Raw genomic sequence first — 22,208 nt, 5'->3', positions numbered from 1 at the left:
GCCCACATGCCATATGTCTGTGGTTGTAGAGATTATCAATCAAGTGAACAAACCGTTCTATAAAGTCTATATTCAGAATCCATACCTTCAGAACAAGAAAATTGGCATATGTGTAAAGCGCTCTGCTGATGTGGCTCAGTGGATCAAGTGCTGGTCCATGAATCAATGGGTCGCGGGTCCAATTCCCAGTCAGGGCATATGCCTGGGTTGCAGTCCAAGTCCCCAGTAGGGGGCGCACGAGAAGCAACCACACACTGATGTTTGGCTCCCTCCCTTTCTCCCTTCTCCTTTCTCTAAAAATAACCAAAGTCTTTTTTAAAATGTGTAAAGCTATCTTTTTAAAATATTACTAAAAATTGACAAAACATTAAAGATAAATGAAGTTAATTATTATTGCCTGTCTAGGTGTTCTAGTGATGAGTATAAAATAAAGGCAATCATAATTAATAAATGTTTACATATTTATTTCTCTGGCCCTCATTTTAGCAAAGCAGCCATTAGAATCAAGGTTTTCACAGAGATGAGCCGTGACACTCACGGTCACACGCTGTGTGGGGAATGGAGAAACCCTCTGCTCCGGCTCTGTGGTTGATGGGCCTGGCCTCTCTCTGCTCCCTTCACTTTCTGGCCCCCAGGTAAAGAGGGAGGGATTTGAATGGAGAGTTTGGCAGAAGAAGTCAAACATGTTCAGTTGTCCCTCCTCCTTTCCTCTTTGACTTTTGTCTGCTCTCAGAGTGCCTGCCACTGCTTGGCTTTTCTGTGTGGTTGTCCAGCGCTGCCTATGATGAGGCAGGTCAGTTCAGTTCAGGGGTGGAATATTAGTAACCCCCCTGGCCAGCACACCTACTCCACACCCTCAACTGCCTTTAGTGGCAATAAAGGTGATAGTTTCCCTTTCCTGCTGCCTTACTCTTTCATCTCTCTCTCTCAGTTGGTGCCACATTTGGGTGGGAAACAGATGTATCATTCATTGGGCCCTGTAAATTCTAACATGCCGGAGCCATGAGGTTCCTATAGGCATAGAGTCTGGGCATTGTGCTTTCACGGATCTGCCCAAATGTGGGCACAACTTTTAACTAATTCTCTTTACAACTTAAGCCATGGTTTTGCTGGAGGTTCAGGGAGGGAATGCAACACAGAAGGTGATATAACTCCAGTTCAGTCCTGGATCCCCGCCTGGCTCCTGCACTGCTGTGGCTCACTGTCTCCCCGAAAACTGCTTCATCATCACTCTAATCACCACACCTCTGCCCCAGAATCCAGCCCCAAGAGCCCCGGCCTCACCAAGGCCCAGGAGAGCAGGAGGACCTTCTCTCCGCTAAGGCACAACCCACCTCTCGAAGTCCTTAGCTTCTTTTTCTGTCTCTGAACCAATCCCTCCCCAAGTTGAGTGACAGTGAGAACATAGTTTCTCAGAGAAAAGTCTGTCGCAGGAGAATTCGCCCCCGTATACTGATGTGAATTCTGGTCCTGTGCTTCCTACAGTGCTGCTCAGAGACACATTTCCAGAGTCGGGGTTATGTAGCGTTGAATATCACACCATTAGAATATGGTGTGTAGAATATCAGTCACACCATTTGCAGGGAATTACATCAAGCCTCGGCTAGCTCTTCTCATAGCTGCTCCTACTGCCAGAAGAGAACATTGGGCCTGAACGTTAGTTCCTCGCTCTCTGCCCTCTGAATTCCAAGCAGCTGCTCCAAAACAACATGCAAGTCTCCCTGGAAGCGTGGGAGACAGTCTGCTCGCCTGATGCTCTGAGAAAACTTCGCAGCACAGTTAGTGACTTATGGCCTGGCAATTATGACCTTTGTGGAGATAATGTCACAGCTGATCACGTCTCCTTCATCTGATAGCCGTAACCTCATTACTTGGCAGCTGTGTCAATAGGGTCCCAAGAAAAGCAGATAATGAGACAGAGGTGGGAGATTTATTGGTGAAGAAAGTCTCTGAAAGATAGAGGGGCGGGTACAGGGTTGGGCAGAGATAGCCATCAGACCACGATGCGATCTGGGGTTTGTAAAAGGAAAAGGAGGAAGTGGGGCGTGGCAGAGAGAGCCTGGGGCCAAGGCTGATCTGATGGAGCCTCAGCTGCCCCACCAGAGCAGACTGCCTGTGAGAGGGGTCTGGCTTTGGGCAGAAAGGAGCAGACGCAGGAGCCCTGCCGTGCCCAGTCATTGGCTGGGGCTGCCCAGGACACCATGGCCTACGTCTGGAAACCTTAGTGAACACTTCCTTATCGCTGAACAGCAAGTTCCTTCCGAAGAGACCTAAGCACGTGCCTTCTTGGCTTCCACAGTAGGGACCTTTGCATTTTTCAGCCAACTTCCCATCCTGTTACATGACCAAGTGGAACTTCAACAATGTTTGCTTGGCTAGCCAGGTAACTCAGCTGGCTACAGCATTGTCGCGATACACCAAGGGTGTAGGTTTGACCCCCGGTCAGCACACATACCAGAATCAACTACTGAATGCATAAGTAAGTGGAACAACAAATCGATGTGTGTGCGCGCGTCTCTCTTCCCCTCTCCCTCTTTCTGTCTAAAATCAATCAGTAAAAACTTTTTTTAAAGTTTTGCTCACCATTTTAGTAAGGGTCCTCTTCTCTTTTACTTCTTTCCGTCGCTACTGCCCCATTCCATGCCATTATTCCTTGTTAGCACTATTGCAATAATTTCTCCTGGTTTTCCCATTCCACACCGTTCCTCCCACTGCAGTCAGTCATCTTGTCAAATACAAGTCTAGCCAAACCCCCAGTAGCTTTGCATTACTCTTTAAAAAATACACTTAAATCCTTGACATCATCCTCAATGTCCTGAGGGGGAACCCCAACGCCCTCTTCAGCCTGATCTCATACACCTCACCTGCTCTGCTCCAATGCAGCCCTTCTTTCTATCCCAGAAAACGAGCCTTGCCTCTTTCCACCAGGGCTCTCGAATGTGCAGACCCTTCTCCCCGGGATGCTGCTTGAATCCTTTCCGCTTCTGAGAGATGCAGCATGATGCAATGCACTTTGATGTCTGTTTACTTTTTCCCTATTCAGCATACTCTGAACTTGTCTTTAAAAAGTAGGCAAAATGTAGGTCAGAGGGCAGAATTTTGATAAAAATATAACTGAACATATAGAGAAAGTACAAATAGGCATGTAGAAAAGTGAGGATCATATTACCATTCAAAGCACATGCAGAACAAGATGAACACAATTATCGTTTTTGAAGAAATAACCTATTAATTATTTTAATTATTTTTTCAGATTACTATGAAAAACAAGTTTGTAGCCAATTATTTCTATGGGACCATGAAAAAATTCTGTGGTGTTCTGAGAAAAGGAGAAAATGGATAAATGTAGAACTTCTATTTCTGGCAGTGCAGGCAACAAGATAACTTGAAAAACTTCTTGCCATATAACATCTAGAGATTTTGGATAAAATGTAGCTAATGTTTGTTTGTTTGTTTGTTTGTTTGTTTATTGAGAGGGGGGAAGAGAGGAAGAGAAATACTGATGTGTGAGAGAAACATTGATTGGTGGCCTCTCGCTCACCCCCAGCTGTGGACCTGGCTGCAACCCAGGCCTGTGCCCTGACCCAGAATCTGACCAGCAACCTTTCAGTTTGCAGGCCAGAGCTCAATCCATTGAGCCACACCAGCCAATGCTAATTAATGTTCTTTTAAACAAATGTCTTGGAAATATCTCTAAGGGAGATAGGGAGCGGGGAGAGAAAAGATACTGACAATTGATGAAATTAGGTGGTTTACTGAGGTGAGGTGTTTTTTCACTTTTCTGTGAGCTTGAAATTTTTCAAATTAAAAAATAAAGTAAGCTCTGGCTGCTGTGGCTCAGTGGATTGAGTGCTGGCCTGGGAACCAAGGGGTCATTGGTTCAAGTCCCGGTCTGGGGCACGTGTGTGGGTTGCTGGCTGAGTCCCCAGTTGGGGGGAGTGCAGGAGGCAGCCATACATTGATGTTTCTCTTCTTCTTTGTCTCCCTCCTTTTCCCTCTCTAAAAATAAATATACAAAATATTTTAAAACACATTTAAAAAACAAATAAAAAATAAAGTAAAACAATAGCAAGGTATAGACCCCAAATTCTGAACACAGTATCACGTGAGGCAGGGAAGAGGATGAAGGGGGCGATCAAAATTAAATTGTATCAAGATCCTTTTACTCTACAGGAGGAAGGAGATAATTATTTTCTACAGATATAGAGAAGAAAGAGGTTTCACATATTTTTAACTTATGCTAAGTATGACTGCATAATTTTTAATGTGTTGTTACTCCCAAAGACATCAGACATGCTCATTTAAATATCTCTAAAAGTAGTGAAAGACACACACACAAGAAGATTTATCTCAGTATTATTTATAGCAGCTCACTGAAACAACCCGTTTGAGAAGCTAAGTGGATTATGATATATATATATATATATATATATATATATATATACACACACATATATTCTGAAGAATATGATGCAGTCATTAATGATGATGTTCCTCCCTATTTACTGCCTTGAAAAGATCTCATGCATATGAATGAGTAAAATAGGTAGAGAATACATGTATGAGCTTATCTTTTTCTTTTGTTTTTGATCTTTTTTTGTCATTTATTGAATTTTTTATGAATCTATGAGCTCATTTATATTAAATTATTTTTTTAAAGATTTTATTTATTTATTTTTAGAGGGGAAGGGAAGGAGAGAGGGAGAGAAACATCAATGTATGGTTGCCTCTGGTGCTTTCCCCACAGGGAACTGGCCTGCAACCCAGGCATGTGCCCCGACTGGGAACCAAACCGCGGTTGTTTAGTTCGCAGGCCCACACTCAATCCACTGAGCTACACCAGCTGGGGCTATATTAAATTATTTTTATATGTCAATGATAATGAGAAAGCTTGTTTTGGTTAAATGTCTAGATTTTTATTGTGTGCTTTACACCTTTCTGTATTAGAATTTGTCAAAATGGGCATGCATTATTCTTTTAAAAATATTTTATTTATTTTAGAGATGGGGAAAGGGGGGGAGAAAGAAAGGGACAGAAACATGGATGTGGAAGAAGAAACATTGATTGGTTGCCTCTCGTAGGCCCCCAACTGGAGGACCTGGCCTGCAACCCAGGCATGTGCCCTGACTGGGAACTGAACCAGCAAACTTTTGGCACCTAACCCACTGAGCCACACCAGTCAGGGTGGCATGTGTTATTTAAATAAAACAAAACAGTAAAGCTGTAAAATGTAAATGATAAAAAAATCCAAGTACTGTTGCTCTTCCATTTGCACCTGGGCTATGTCCATTAGCAAAGAAGCGAAATCATTTTAACTAGAAAGAAGGGAAGGAGAGAAGGCAAGCAAAGATTGGAGTTGGCTGTACTTTCTCCTCTCTTATAAGCAGTAGAGCTTCTTCAGTCTGTAATAGGACTTCAGTGCACACAAAAAAGCCTGCTGCACTTTTCTTGTTTGGAAGTTAGAAATGCGTGGCCTATTCCTCTCTGGCAAGGAGATGAGCGAAGAGAAAGGAGTGGTCCTTTCCGTAGTCGATTTGAATGAAAAAAGGGCTCCTTAAGAGTCGGCTTTCTGGGGATTAGGAAAGCAGTTCTGGTCAAATAAAATGCCCTAAGGCTATGGAATTCAATATCAAAGAATTTTTCACAATCCCAGCATTCAAGGTAACCCCTCCTTTTGCATTCTTTCAAAATTCCACCTAATTCCTTTACCAGAATACATTTTAATTCCTCTCGGCAGTTCATTCCCATCTTTTTTACACCTAGCACTAAGGCATCAAGATTTTAGCAAACTATGGAAGTGCACACAGAAGCTTTCTCTAAGTTATGAGGTGTGGGTATCTCCTAGGCCCAAAGATCCACCGAGGTTTGCAGGTGCTATGGTCCCAACAGGCGAAGAAATGAATCTGAGAGTCTAAGAAGCAGTTGGTGTTGAAATGTGTGTCCTGACCCAAGTCCCCTAGTCCAGTCTCCTGCTTGTACAGTTATGAGCATTTGTCCAACTCTGAAGGTCCGCAAAGTGCATTTTCAAAATAACCTAGTCAGCAGGCGGTCCCCAACCTTTTTTGGCACCAGGGACTGTTGTCATGGAGGACAATTTTTCCCTGATGGGGGATGGAGGGAATGGTTCCCAAGATGACTCAAGTGCATAACATCCAAGCTCACCTCCTGCTGTGCGGCTCAGCTCCTAATAGGCCCAGACCATCTGGTCCTGGGGACCACAGTTGGGGGACCCCTGCTTTAGATTATGTAAATCTTAACCTCCTGATGGGAACACAAACACTGCGAGTGGGGCTATAAATGTGTGCAAACTTTCTGCAAGACAACTTGACAAAAATATTGCTATGGACTCATTGAGCACCCCCAAATTTAGAAGCTGAAGCCTTATAATCCCCCTCAACGGTGACTGTATTTGGGGATAGGACTTTAAGGGAGATAATTAAAGTTAAATGAAGTCCTAAGGGTGGGGCTCTAATGACAATGATAGACAGGGCTAGTGCCCTTAGACAAGGGCAAGAGACACCATAACTCTCGAACAGGACTTCTGCAGCCCAAACAGCACTGAACACCGTATTCTGCCGCGTATAACGCGCTGCCGCGTATATTGCGCACTCACGTTTTTTAGCACATTTATACACATTACACCCGTTATTATATCTGTGGTGTGCAATTACTGTACCCACGCATTATGTACACCCTTATTTTTCCCTCAAAAATTTGGGCAAAAGAGTATGCATTGTATACAGCAAAATACGGTATGGGACTTTGAGCCCATTATTTAACCTCCGTATTAGTTTATTATTATTGACTTTTCCTTCTACATCCTACTAATCTCCGGAGAACTTTACTCTTTGTTCCAGCCCAGTAAACATGGTTTTACAAGTGGTTTCAACGGAGACTCGCCTACCTGCTGTAATTGGGAGGATGGCGGGGGAACTGCCCATCCAAAACAAGACTTATTAAAAATCAGAATTCCAGCAGTGAACTTGTGTTAAACAAATTATTGGCAAAGGCGATCTCAGTCTCTGGGCATAATTTGCCTGCAAGGACACACACACACACACACACACACACACACACACTCTCCCCCTCTGTCCCTCTCCCTCCCCACCCTCTCTCCTTCCCTGACAGTGGTGTTCCAATGGCCTGCCATGTTGCTTCAAACTCAAACCGACACCACTGCCTTGCAGAGCTGGCCTCACGGGCGTGCACCCCGTGCAGTTGCCCAGGTCCTCCCCCGGAGAAGGGCCCTGGGCTTGGCTTAATGTTCTGCTCTTGTTGCTGTCTTGAAATTCTTAATAATTTTTGAACAGGCCCTTTGTCTTCATTTTGCACTGGGCCCCACAAATTCTATAGCAAGAATGGCTTCCTTGGGTACAAGCATTGTCGTTAGAGAAGCCTTATGTCGAGAGCAAATCATTTACCTGAGAAGCACGCCACATTAACACCAGTTATCACCCATTTTGTCACATTAATTAATGTGCTAATTAGTTAATTGAGACAGCAGAGCTCTGAAGGGTTGAAGCAGCGAACCTCCGAGATTTTTGGTGTGGAGAAGCAGCCTGAATAGGTGCAGAGCATGAATATTACCTGCACTGGGAGGGAAAAACGAAGGCACTATTTATGCGATGTATCATGCTATTTATGTTAATTCTGCTTAACTTAGAGTTTTTTTTTTATTTAGAAGATGAACAAAATGAAAGATGCTAGATTATTTTACCTACATTTCTAAGAGGTGACATTTTTATTTTTCAGAGTCAGATAAATTATTAGAATAATTTGTTTTTTGCTAAAAGCAGTTATACTTCTGTTTATCATTTATTTTTCAAAGTTTACAAAATCTATACTATAGGTATTTTTCAGTCAGAAAGTCAAAATCGTTCCTGTAGTATTAATACACCTTTACTTTATAGTAAATCTTAAATATTAATTAAGGAGGTATTTTTCTCTATTTTACTAGACTTGTTTTGAGTCAAAACTGATAATGTTGTTCTTTTTTAAAATTTTATTTATTTATTTTTAGAGAGAGGGAAAAGGGAGGGAGAAAGAGAGGGAGACAAACATCAGTGTGTGGTTGCCTCCTATGTGGTCCACACTGGAGACCTGGCCTGCAACCCAGGCATGTGCCCTGACCAGGAATCAAACAGGTGACCCTTTGGTTCACAGCCCACACTCAATCCACTGAGCTACACCAGCCAGGGCTGATAATAATGTTCTTCTAAACAACATTTATGTATTAGACCAGAGTTCATATCATATATTTTGTTTCATTTTGTATTACATTCATTTTAGTGTGTTCAAAAAACAAATTAAAACCAACATTTATGATACTCTGTATCAATCAGCAAAATTTATTGCTTTTCATTATTTTACTGTAAAGGCAAAGAATGCAAAAGTCAACTGTTAAAATGAAAAAACCCCAGAAAATTATATTTGAACAACAATTAAAATTTTAAAAAGGGGGTGGGGCCTCGGCTGGTATAGCTCAGTGGACTGAGCATGGGCCTGCGAACCAAAGGATCACAGTTCGATTCCCAGTCAGGGCACGTGCCTGGGTTGTAGGCCAGTTCCCAGCAGGGGACACACAAGAGGCAACCATACATTGATGTTTCTCTCCCTCTCTCCTTCCCTTCACCTCTAAAGATAAATAAATAAAATCTTTTTTTAAAAGAAATATTAAAAAAAATAAAAGGGGGTGGGCTGGGACGGGGGTAAAAGGGGGAAAATTGTACTTGAACAACAACTTTAAAAAACTGTAAAAAAAAAAGCCTTGTGGGTGTGGTTCAGTGGGTTGAGCACCAGACTGTGAACTGAAAGCTCGAAGGTCAGGGCACGTGCCTGGGTTGCGGGCCAGGTCTCCCACTGGGGGCCTGTGAGGGGCAACTGTCCCATGTGCCTCTCACGCATCGGTGTGGCTCTGTCTTTCTCCTTTCCCCCTAACTAAAAATAATTGAAATGAAACCTTACAAAAAAATACATCAGAGGACTTGATGTATTTATGTTGAACGACAATACAAATAAAGATAAATGACTAAAAGATTGAATGAAGGGTGCTAAACAGGAGAATGAACAACTTAAAACAAATCCTAACATTCATGTAATGATATATGCATATCCTGTTTAAAGAGAAAACAAGCAAACCTGGCTTTACTGACCTGTAGAAGGGTATTGATGGCCCCGGCTGGCGTGGCTTCGTGGATTGAGCATCGGCAGGTTCGACGTCCAGTCAGGGCACGTGCCTGGGTAGTGAGCCAGGCCCCCAGTTTGAAGTGCATGAGAGGCAACCACGTATTGATGTTTCTCTCCCTCTTTTTCTCCTTCCCTTCCCCTCCCTCTAAAATATAAATAAATAAAATCTTTAAAAAAAAGAGTATTGATGTTCACCAAATCAGAAATGTTGGGAATTTTTTATTTTTCTGAGAATTGTTATAAGAGTTTGTTTGAGCCACGCTGACAACACATGGGAAACAAGACCTCAGATGCTCTCACAAATCCTTGGCATTTAAAAAGTACGAGGCATAGTTTTAGAAAAGGAAGGTGAGACAAATCTCATTTCCAGGTGTCCTGTCGTCGAGACAATGAAAACAAGTCCTTCTGAATTCCTTTGTTTCCCCCACACTTCTTAGAAACCTGCATTTGCACAGTTTTTGTCTTGTGTACAATATACTAGGTTTGTTCCCAACAGTTTCAAGCTCTTTCAGAAAAGCCTGAGGACCAGGAAGATTGCCGGGATGAGCACTGAAAGTTTTCAACAGAAGAGGGCACTCAGAGCATCAAACCCCACTTTCGCCAAAGGAGAGGAGGAGGGAGGGGAGAGAGACAGAGGGGGAGTGTGTGTGTGTGTGTGTGTGTGTGTGCGTGCGCGCGCTTCCTTGTGGGCAAATTATGCCTAGAGACCAAGATCACCTTTGCCAATAATTTAACACAAGTTCACTGCTGATATTGTAATTTTTAATAAATAATTTTTCACAAGTCAAAAGCATATAGGATAGCCCTAGCTGGTGTGGCTCAGTAGATTGAGTGCTGGGCCTGTGAACCAAAGGGTCGCTGGTTAGATTCCCAGTCAGGACACATGCCTGGGTTGCAGGCCAGCTCCCCATTATGGAGTGTGCATGAGAGGCGACCACACATCGAAGTTAGTCTCTCTCCCTTTCTCCCTCCCTTTCTGTCTAAAAAAATAAATAAATTTTTTAAAAAGCACATGGGCCTTGGCTGGAGTAGCTCAGTGGATAGAGCGCAGCCTGTGAACCAAACAACTGCGGTTCAATTTCTAGTCAGGGCACATGCCTGGTTTGCAGGCCAGTTCTCAGCAGGCGATGCACGAGAGGCAACCGTACATTGATGTTTCTCTCGTTCTCTCCTCCCCTTCCATTCCCCTCTAAAAATAAATAAATTGAAAAAAAGCATATGGGATAATGTCTCTTAAAAGCCCAAAGAGAAATAACATACTGCAAACCAATGATAGATTACCACACTGTTCTTCCAAGTGAAGGACAGATGAATGAAAGTCCAAATGCAGTTGAAGTGTACTTTTCTACGAGTTGGTTCTTGGCAGAGTCAGTCCTGTGAAAGGGCTAACAAGCAGTCCATGGAAGAGACAGCCTTATGGCCAGAGGTAGGGGATCCAGAGCTGAGAAGCCTCTAGAAATAAACCCTTGTTAATTTTACTAATTCGCCGTCCTACGCTTAAATTCCTTACTGACTACATACCCCGAAACCTATGCTCCTTTGTCTTGTCAAATCCCCACACATTTAATGTTTCTTTATGTAAAGGATATATAAATAGCCTGTTCCACTTCTCTTGCAGAGAATTAGTCTTTTAATTCTCTTGTGTACACATAAAAAAACACGAGATTTTCTTCTGCTATTCTGCCTTCTGCCAATTTTATTAGTAGCCACAGGACCTCAAGCAGGGTAGAAGGGGTATTTCCTCTCCCCAACAGCTGGAAGGTCACCCCCAATGTCTCATGCAGCCAGCTGGCTCAAGAGAACAAGCCCACACTGCCAGAAGCAGAGGAGAAAGATGGAGAGGGAGCATCCTGAGAGAGAGTAGCTTCATCACAATTGTCCTTGCCTGTCCCATGGTTAGAAATGTGAGCCAATAAATTTCTCACCATATTTAGCTGAGCTGGCTCAGGTCAGTTTTTTGTCATGTGCCACCAAGAGCCCTGATAACTTAATGGATGAAGTACAAAGTTCCTTTTTTCTTCTTTTTTTCTCAAGGTATAACGACAGTTCTATAACCTGCACCGTGAACTTGATCTCGGCTCGTGCTATTCACATCAGGGACGCTACTGAGAATGATTTTTGCATTTCAGGGAAGCTAGAGACCAATTTACTTTATAATTTAAGAAGGCATGGATTTATTCTCATAGTTTAAAACTTCTCCCAAATGACCATGTGTTACTTTTTTAGGTAAGAAAAAAGGCCAACATTATTTTTTTTTAAATCTTATAAGAAAGGATGAAATTTGTATTTCTGTCTGAGGGTCCTTAAGGTAGGATGCGGGTAGGTACTACAATGCAGTAAAGCACTCTCTGTTTTAAAGTCCTTTCCACATTTTACTCAAAATTATTGACATGGCAAGGAATTTTCCTCCTTATAATTTATTTATTTCTGCTCTGACAGTGAAAGTGATCTGCCTGGTTTTGAAGGCAAGTTGCTGTACTGTTTAAAAATGTTTACTTCTTATTTCCCCCTATTTGCTTAAATATTCTTAATTTTGACAATAAGTTACCTTCACCCTAATACCACTACTACTAATGCAAACCACAGGGCACTGAAACCTCTCTACCCCCCTGAGATCTGGGAAAACTTCATGCCAGCACCTGTTTATCTGATGAACTGGGAGAGTCCAGACCCCTCTGGGAGATTTCTGAGAATTCCTGGAGCCAGCTTCGTACCCTCAGGTCCCTCTGTGTTTCTGTCCTTGGCTAAGACGGACCTCGGATGCACTCTCTTCACTGCTTTCCACTGGAATTCCATGCCCTCCAAGCACTTTGTGGGGTTAACATCGTGGCTGAGGATTTGAGGGGTTGCTGGCTGGATGCATCCCACAGGGCACAGCCAGCCTTCTACCATCTCTGCAGCTCCACCTCCACCCTCTTCCTCTCCCGTGCAACCACACATTCCTCTCCATATTCTGAGCTGGGCAGTTCTTCACATTTAGGTCCCAGCTTCCAAGCAGGCTAATCATGGAATTTCCCCAGCAAAGGTGGGCCTCATTCTTAAGAGAAATGATTGGACCAGTTGCTAGGAGAATAACATTTCCTGGTTTGTTAAACTAAGAGGAGTATTTGACACCTACCTGGGTTAACAGGGCTCTACCTGGCTGACGGCTTGCCATCTCACTGATCAGAAAGGTTCTTGGGTGGTATTGAGAATCTCCCGCTCTCTCCATGTGGTCCATTCAGAAAATGTGAGCTGTGAAACAGGAAAACCTTCCTAAACAAGTATATTCATGGTAAAAAACGATCATCTCTGACAATTCCTTTTAACTAATAGACTGTGGTCATATTCACATCCTAAGAATTGTGTCAGTCATTTGTCTCTGAACTTTTGAGTTCAGTTGGTGTTATTTAAAAGCTAGAAGACCTACGATACAAAAAGGTTAGTGGTCAGTTATAAATGTAGGATTATATATTTCTTGGTGTCCTGACATCATTTCCAAGGTGACTTCAAACCACAGATCATGAATTACTAGTTTTAAAGACCAGTTTCCATAATGAAAATGTCCCTAGTAAAACTCAGGGAAGCCAACCAAAGTCAACATTTATCCTCAAATAATTTACAGTTCAACCCTGGTACTTGAATAACTTTATTCAGGAAGTTATTCAGGGCCACCTGGGGAAGTTCTTGCAATGAGGAATTTTGCAGAAGAAGGTAAAGACAAATTAAGAGGGTAGGAGAGTGATTAAGGTACTCATGAATATACATTTTTTGCACTGAACTATATGAACTTACAAAAATTAAAATCAATGTTTGGGGAGAAACATCTGATTTTACAATTATTTTTGGAGTGACTCATATGTACCAGCTCTATTTCTGTCACTGCAAGAATACGAAGTTGTGTGTCCCTGTCTCTGTCCCCAAGAAGCTTGCAATGGGGTGGACACAATAGTGAAATTATAACAGCCAACCCTTAGAGAGTACTTGCTCTATTTTATAGGCGCTGTTCTGAGTGCCTCTCATTTAATCCTTTACAAGCATATGAAGAAAGTGAGACGGAGAGGCTATTAGCTAATATTTACTGAGTACTAACATATGCCAGAACACTGTTCTAAGTGCTTTATATATATTAGATCATGTAATTTCACTGAAAGCCTAGAAGGTATGTAATATTATTTTACAGATTAATGATATTAATCCTTACAGCAAGCTTATTAATTAGGCCTTATTAGCATTCCTTTTTGCAGACACAAACTGAGGTGTAGAGAAAGTAAGTGATTAAACTGCTTGGCCCAGGTTACACATCCAGTGAGTGACGGAGCTGGGAATCAAACACACCTGGTCTAATGCTGGAGCCTGTCTCTTAGCCACTTTTCAATGGGCTTTCTCTACTACAAAATTCTATTATCTGTGCATTTAATTTACGTGAACTCCCCTGTGCGCACCGAGAGACCAGCAGAAGCATTGAGATGGGTAGGGCCTCTCGCCCACTCTCCTCAGCTGGCACAGGCAGTGGAGGGAATGCGCTGTGGGAGAGGAACTGCGCTGCTCAGTTCCCGGGACACTCCAAGTGTGCCCCTTTCATCACGCTGAGGGGGTTGTAGCTTCGGAGTCTGTAACACTCACACTCGTGGCCTATTCACTCCCTCTGGGGGGCAACAGCTATGTCTCTTCATGCTGGAGGACAGTGCAGTTTACCCAGGGGAGCAGTAAGTTGCTCTCTAAATTGGTGCCTTCTTAAGAACTTTCCAGGAATTTTTTGGGAGTATCACTTTTTTTTTAAACTTGTCCACTGACCTTGGAACCTGGCCCCTTGGGGGAGATGCAAAGATGCTGCATCCCATGGTCACCACCTGGGGCAGAATACAGCATCATTGGCAAAGTGAGGGCCAAACGCTGTGAATGAGGCAAAAGAGGGCAAAAATCACTTCGTGTGGGGGATGGGAGGTCCTTTGGGAAGTCAGGAGAAACTCCGTGGAGGAGAGGCTATTGGAGACAGACTCTGAAGGCTCTGTAGCCCTGACAGCCAGAGTGAGGGCATTGTATTCAGGAGGAGGTCCCTGAGCCGGGAGGGACAGGTGGGCGGGCAAGCCCAGGGAGCCGTGGGTGAGGGGCCAGTCACGGCGGGTGCCGAGACTCCGTGGAGAAGAGTGGAGTGGTGGGAAGTGAGCCCGGGAAGGTAGGCATTACCGATAACAGGATGTGAGGCTGATAGCAGCTCATCTAAATTATCGATAGGAAGAAAATGTTAATTTTCCAAGCTGGAAGAAAATTTTAATTGTTCTATTCTCTGCATAGAAAATAATATTGCAAAATAATCACATTAAGAAATAATGTGATAGTATGTAGCCAATGAAAGTTATTTTACGAGTATGTCAGACAGTTGATTAATAAAAAAGTACAGCATATTTTCTTTTGCTGGGTGTTATTACATTTGGAGGTAGCAATCAGCTTTCAAAAATCTACCATTTTTGTGATTATTTCTCACGAGGTGCAGCTTGTCTAAACTGGGTCTATCATAGTAGTTCTCTCAGGAATTCAGAATCGGCACCAACACACATCATCTACAGCCTCTTTTTAATTTTTTCAAAATATTTTTTTTCAAAATATTTTTAATTAATTCATTGATTTTCAGAGAGAAATATTGATTTGTTGTTCCACTTATTCATGCATTCATTGGTTGATTTTTCTATGTGCCCTAACAAGGGATTGAACCCATCACTTTGGTGCATTTCGAGGGATGCTCTGTCCAACACAGCCTCCCGCTGCCTCTGGACATGTGTTACTAGTTGTGATGGAGCCAAATGCAAACTGAGGGCACAGCTCTTCGTCTGCGGCTCAGCCCCAGGGAGGAGCAGACAATAGAGAGCAAGAAAGACGTTCCTGGTAGCCTTCTGGGTCCAATCCATTCCAAATGTTCACAGGACCTGACACTTACATAATAGGGGAACCCTCTTTTTAAAAAATAAAGAAGTATTGCCCTGACTGGTGTGGCTCAGTGGGTTGGGGGATGTCCTGCAACTGGAAAGGTCCTGGCTGGGCACATGTCTGGGTTTTGGGCCGGGTCCCCAGCTGGGGACCTGTGAGAGGCAACTCATGGATGTTTCTTTTGCACATCAATGTTTCCCTCTCCTCTCTCTAAAAATAAATAAATAGAATCTTAAAAACCAAAGAATTATTGATACAAAACTAGATATGAATATGCTTATTTATTTAGAACATTGCCTAACCAGTTTTAGCTCTTTCCTATGATTTGCCTGAGATCCCCGATTTCCCCCACTCTCCCCCAACCTCACTAGATCCCAGCCTGTCTCTGCCACTCCGGAGCTGGCCTTGTGCCCTCCACCCCCTGCTCAGGCTCCCCCTCTCTTGCTGGGGGCCTGTCTAGTCAATTAAAGGGTGTTCATTGTTCCTAAACTCCTTCCACTCCCACTCAAGGGCATACAAACTTCAAAGACCTTCCTCTTCTCTGGCTCTTATCTCGGTGACCTCAAAAAGGGAGCCTGTAAAAATAATTTTTGGATTCAAATTCTAACTCTGCTCAGTTGTACTGACAAAAGCAAGTCACTTAGTTTTTTTAGGCTTCAATGTCCTCGACTATGGGATGATTAGGTTAGAGTAAATATATACTATTCCTCCCGAGAGCTTTAGGAAACTGCAGGTTGGAGGTGAGGACTCCAACCAACCATGTCTCTTCCATTTGTGGAAGCTTAGTTTGCACTGATCACAGAAGGACCTTATCTCTCCTCAGTCTTACTGGGTGGTAACGAAATTGATCCTCGTTAACATATTAAATTCCTTTCTCCACTCACATAACCACAGACGTTGCAAGTGGACCTCTGAAATTCTCTGCTAGCAGAATACCAGGCGCTTTCAGGTTTGTCGAGGTGTGGCTGGGCTCCTTCACATACCGCAGGTCGCGTGTCAAGAGTGAGGCTTATTCATAGAGAGGAGAGCACAGGGCAGAGAAGCTGGAGAGGACCAGGAGGAGGAGGAGGAAGGCTGGAGGAGGAAGCTGAGCAGCCTCTGAAGAGCACAGAGTCTGGGGATGGCAATGATAATATTAATCCCTTCCTGACTGGGTTATTACGAGGATTAAAAGAAAAGACAGGCCCTGGCTGGTGTTGTAGCTCAGTGGATTGAGTGCGGGCCTGCGAACCAGACAATGGCGGTTCGATTCCCAGTCAGGGCACCTGCCTGGGTTGCAGGCCAGTTCCCAGCAGGGGATGCACGAAAGACAACCATACATTGATGCTTCTCTCCCTCTCTCCTTCCCTTCCCCTGTAAAGATAGATAAAATCTTTAAAAAAAAGAAAAGAAAAGAAAAGACAGAAAGAGAGTACACATTCAGTGACTACTGCTTAAGGTGATGCTAAATTTCAAAAGCATGTTGTTGGTACTTAGGGCTCTGACCACACGAAAGTACAATGATCAATTATTATACCTATTCATGGACTCTTGAATATTAATTTTAACCATGGAACTATTTTTATTCCCCTCTCTTCTTTACATTAGGGAAGTTAACAGTCTTTCATGTAGATCCACAGTATTTTAAAACTCAACTCTTCCCTCTTATTCCATTCTTTTCTCTCTGGTATTCACTTTTTCTTTTTAAGACTTTACTTATTTTTAGAGAGAGGGAAAAGGAGGGAGAAATAGAGGGAGAGAAACAACGTTTGGTTGCCTCTTACACACCCCACTCTGGGGACCTGGTCCACAATCCAGGCATGTTCCCTGACTGGGAATCGAACCAGCCACCCCCTGGTTCACAGTTCAGCACTGAGTCACACCAGCCAGGGCTGGCACGCTTTAATAAGGTCTTCCTGTGACCTTTTTATCCTCCTTATTGAATGGCTTCTTATCCTGGCCTTATATTTCTCCTTTTGCTTAGCAGTCTGTCATCAGCAGATATGGAAAGTGTACTCAGAGCCGGTGTGGCAGGCAGGAAGGACAGGACACAGGAGCCACAGGCTCCTGGGAGGGAATGTGCTGGCAGCCAGAGGAGAAGGGAGGGTCTGGAAAGAGGGAGGAAGGGAGTGGAGACGGCCAGAAACACTCAGGCAGCCGCGGCTCTGTAAGGCAGCATGGGAATGACAAACAGAGGTGAGCAGGGGTGCAAGGTGGCCACAGTGTCTACAACCTTGGGGGACGAGGACGCGAGGCTGGTGTCCAGGCTGATGCAGAAAGCAATACTTTTTATCCCTGGTGTTTGGACAAGAACAGTTACAACAAGGCTGCATTTTACAAGCAGTTAAGAACACAGACCTTGAAGAAGGATGCAACCTTGAATTCCACTGTTTGCTGTGCAACTTTGAACAAGTGTCTCAATGTGTCTCACCTTCAGTGTGAACTGTGAGATGGAGATAATTATACGGAGCTCATAAGATTAATGAACAGAAAGTATCTATCTAGCAGTACACAGATAGTGGTCAATATTATTGTTTTTCTAGCTGTTACTATTTACTATAACTGAAATAATGCCACCCGCTTGGAGTAGCTCACCAATAGGGGAAAAAAAGCTCCAGAAAAGAAAGCAAATAAATAAGGAGGAAAACAAGACTTTTGTTTGTTTTTCTAATCTTTAAGGTGACCCAGGAAATAAGGTGTAAAGATTCTGTAACTCATTTTAACTTAGTAGCATGGCAAAAACAGGGCTGAATGCCCTTGCAAACTAGTTACCTCACAAATAAGAAAATTTATTTCAGATCTTTTCCCATGAAAGATATTTATGGGAATAAATATCTTTGTGTTTTAATGAACTACTATAGCATTTATCCTGACTTTTATTAATAAACAAGTTTATTCAGAAACTTGAGTTAATACAATTTTAAATAACTAATAAAATGCCTTCATGTGCACTTCATTTGGACTTTAAATTTTATAATAAAGGAGCCCTGGCTGGTGTGGTTCAGTGGAATGAGCACCGGCCTGTGAACTGAAAGGTCGCCAGTTTGATTCCCAGCGAGGGCTCATGCCTGGGTTTCGGGCCTGGTCCTGGTTAGGGGTGTGCCAAGAGGCAACCAACTGATGTTTCTCTCCCTCCTTCTCCCTCCCTTCCCCTCTCTCTAAAAATAAATAAATAAATCTTTTAAAAAAGATAAGGAGACAAAATCTGGTTCTAAAAATTGGTTTTGACATTGAAAATATTATAAATTCTAACTAAAATAAAGTATAATCTATCTTAATCACTTCAAATATTTTAATAAAGCAATAAAATGTTCTTTAATTTATTTGCAGATAGAATAAAATGCTTCCAACTAGAGTACTATTTTAAAGACAAAATTGCTTTAAAATATATCAACAACTAAAATTATAAAATAACTTTTACTTATTTTACTAGAGATGTTACATAGTAAAATTACACATACAACTTATAAGGATTCAATTTTTCTTCTATATCTAAAACTGTGTATTTTCTGCTTATTTCACCTGATTGCATTTGATGGTACAAATGCCATACTTGAGAATTGTTATTGGATTCTGAAAACTTAACACGTCCTCCCAAATTACTTTGGTTTTGGCCACTCTCTAAGGCAGGTTTGTCATAACTTGTTTGATATGCACTGTTTAAATGGTTCTGATTCATAAGAGGCAATCTGGTACCTAAAACCAAGAGTGAGTTGGGGACTAGGTTCCCAGAGTGTGGGAGAGCTGTGCCTGATCATCTTTAGAGAAGCCCAGAAAGGGGTGGTGGGAGGGACAGATACGGGGCTCACAAATAAGTCAGTTAACACGAGGATCTAACTGGACAGTTGTCCAGAACCACTAATTCTTTTTTAAAAAAAGATTTTATTTACTTGTCTTTAGAGGGGAAGGGAAAGAGAGAAGGAGAGAAACATCAATGTATGGTTGCCTCTCGTGGGTCCCCCGCTGGGAACTGGCCCACAACCCAGGCATGTGCCCTGACTGGGTATTGAACCACGATCCTTTGATCCTTCAGTTCTCAGGCCTGCACTCAATCCACTGAGCTACACCAGCCAGGGCAGAACCACTAATTCTTTAAGGAGAGGCAAAAGAAGAAATTGTTTTGGGTATTCTTGCAAAGTCTACACAGTCGTTCCTAACCTGGGAATTTCCCCACCCGTAATAAGGAATCCAACAAATTTAAAGATTGCGTCGGTCAGTCAAAATTCACTACTTCGGACATCCTTGTGGTGGCCAGTTCCTAACATGGTTCCCAGTCTTAAGGTTTTCATGGTTCTTCATCTCCTGGTGTCTATGTCCTTGTGGAGTGTAACATCTCACTGAGTTGGGACTGATTCGTACAACCGATAGACTAAGTGATGGCTGGGACTCTAGAGGCGAGGTCAGAGGAGGAAGTGTGGTTTTCCCTCGTTCTCCTGGACTATTCACTTTGAGAGCTTCCAAGGATTAGCCCAAGAAAGAGCATTTCCAGTTTGGGAGGGCAAATGATTCCCCGGCAACTGCTCAAAGAATGTAGTCTCCTGTGTTCCTCATGTTGATTATCACTCTCATCCCTAAACTGGGCCCTAACGGGTCCTCTTCCCATGAAACATATAGAAATATAATATAAAAGCAGGAAAACTTCTTCCCTTGGTGAGACTATTTTATTGAAGATGGGCTGAAATTTTTAAAAGTCTGCCTTAGATAATTACAGAAAACAAAGGGGAAATAAACAGAGAAAAGAAGCATGAAGTATTCTGCCTACTACATGTTATATAATCTCATTTACATTTAATCCCTATAAATGCATGTATATGCATACAAATGTACAGAATACTTTGGAGGCTTAAGTGCTCATCTGTCATTCATGGTTCCCTGTGGAAGTGCAAAGGTTTGATATGGCTGCATATGTGTGGAGAGGAGGAGTGGAAAGAAAAGTAGAGAAGGAAAGTGGACTTGGCTTTTTAAAAAATCTATTTTGTATTATTTGAAAATTGATGGTGAGAGCATATTTATGAACCACTGTATAATTAAAAATAAGCTATGCAATATAGTAAAAAAAAAAACAGAAGTAGAAGCAATCTGGTTACAACACAAGATGCCTGTTCTATGAATCTGTTTCTAGGATTGCTGGCCACACCTGCCCTTTCTTCCCGAACCCGAGCTCGTTAGAATGCCACGCTGCAAACTTGCTGGGGTTCTCCCTTGGCCAGCTTCCACAAGGGATGTGTCTTCCCAAGACTTGCTATCAAAGAGCTGCCTCAGAGATATTAAGTTTTGGCAACTTCAAGGCCAATCCCCAGACAGCAGAGTGCTCCGTCTCCTGTTATATCAGTCAACGACGGCAACACTAATTCTGGGGAGCAAACCACCCCAAAACACAGTGCTTAAAACAATCCTTTTTCTTTTTGTCTACAGGTCACTGGCTTCAAGCTGGGGGATGGTTCCAAACCTGCTCCATGCTTCTCATTTTTCTCGGAGCACCAGAACCCCCAGGCGCATTGCTCTTCACACTGCGAAAGGCAGGTGTGGAGAGAGACAGGTGGAAACACGCAGTACTTCTTAAGGCCAGGCTCAGAATTGTCACACTGTCACTTCTGTGCATGTTCCTTTGGCCAGAAGTAAGTGAAATGACCTAAGTGCACACTGGTGGAGTGCAGAAACATTCTCACAAGAGGAACTACAAAGCCCCTTTCAAAGGGCACGCGTGCCCGGACCAGCGAAGAACTGGGAGAAGTAATGTGACCTACCAAAGCCATCCACCTCAAACCTTCCAGCTTCCTTCCAATTGGCTGGAGGGGCAATGCATTTCTTACTGGGAGATCTTCTCACTCCAGGCATCGGGCTTTGTCCTTGCATTCTCCTGAATACGCCAGGTTTTTGACATGGAGATGCAGCAGCATTGATCACTAATTCCTTCAAATATCTGAGTGGACACGGATTCCTACGAGTGACAGGTTATTTGACAGGAAATAGGGGATTAGAAATGCTTCCCTAGAAAAGGTGCTGGGCTTGTAGTGTCCTGCTCACTGTGCACCAACGATATGAGAGTTACAAAGCTGCAAATTCTTTAGTCCGAAAGGGCGCCACAGACTTGTCAGGTTTTAAAACTCGGGAATCAATAAAACTGCATTAGAGTTAAGAGGATCTTTTTTTTTTTTTTTTTAAAGAGGATCATTTTGACTAACCCTATTTGCTATCCAAGAGTTTCCCCTTTCAAGTAAAAGTCTCTTAAGTCCCCAGAGTTGCTTTTTAAGATAGGAAAGGAAGAATCCCCCCTCCCCCAATAAATGAAGCGGCATTAATAGCTTTAAAAAAGAAAGAGAAGACCAGTAAATCCTCAGGTTCTTCGGGGACTTAAATCAGTGGGGCCTCCCGTGGTTCCCTGACATTCGGGCCCTATTCGAGGGTTATTTCCACGGTTCCCACGTTATTTTCAAGAGCTACCACTTACATTCAGCAGGGTTTCTTCTCAGCTCAAGACTGGTTGTGGAGCAGCAAAAGGTGCCCATAAATGAAACTGGTGATTACCACGCCAGGCCCCTCTGAGCGCGGGCCACAGGGGCCCAGGGGCAGTAGAATGATTCCCCACGCACACGGGGCAGTCACTGCTCTTTGTTAAAGAAACAAACACTGTACCAGAAAATGCGGCGGCAGAAGAGTGTGTGTGAGTGTGTGTGAGTGTGTGTGTTTGGGGGGGTGCAGACGGAGGCGTTTGTATGCATTATTGTGCATAAGAAAGATCATTAATGAGGCGCTTCAAACGCAGGACAACCCAGGGCACCGTGTCATTGGCTTTGTGCACTTGAAGGCGGTGAGAGTGCCTGGCTGCGAGGTTCCCCTTTGTGTGGAAGTGGGGAAACCAAAAACGTGCAGCTGCTGCTGGCTTCTCGTTTTCCGATTGTAGGCGCTTGGTCCAAAATACTCCCGCACGGACACACTCCCGCATTCTCGCTCCAACAATACTTGCACTTGAGTTACTTCTCGGTCGCCGACTGAGCGCGGAGCGACAATGGCTTGGTGCGGGCGCCCGCAGCTCCGGGAGCCGCGCCAAGGGGCCGTCCGCCTCGCTCCGCAGCTGCGCGGTGAGCCCAGCCGCCCGACCGTCAGCAAACGCGGGCACCAACCGCCGCGCGGCC

General features: G+C 43.4%; 1 long non-coding RNA gene across 1 annotated transcript; it reads right to left on the bottom strand.

The window, feature by feature from the left end:
- Positions 1–8,925: 8,925 nt before the first annotated feature.
- On the bottom strand, positions 8,926–21,743 carry LOC128626333 (uncharacterized). Its single transcript, XR_008390257.1, has 3 exons — positions 20,820–21,743; positions 12,305–12,420; positions 8,926–9,331 (listed from the first exon to the last, which is right to left on the bottom strand). It is a non-coding gene; the product is annotated as an uncharacterized LOC128626333 (long non-coding RNA).
- Between the last annotated feature and the right edge of the window lie 465 nt (positions 21,744–22,208).

The sequence above is a fragment of the Artibeus jamaicensis genome, unplaced genomic scaffold (assembly GCF_021234435.1).
Source record: "Artibeus jamaicensis isolate MK-2021 breed Jamaican fruit bat unplaced genomic scaffold, CSHL_Jam_final scaffold_537, whole genome shotgun sequence".
NCBI lineage: Eukaryota > Metazoa > Chordata > Mammalia > Chiroptera > Phyllostomidae > Artibeus > Artibeus jamaicensis.
This window is presented reverse-complemented; position numbering and strand designations above follow the sequence as displayed.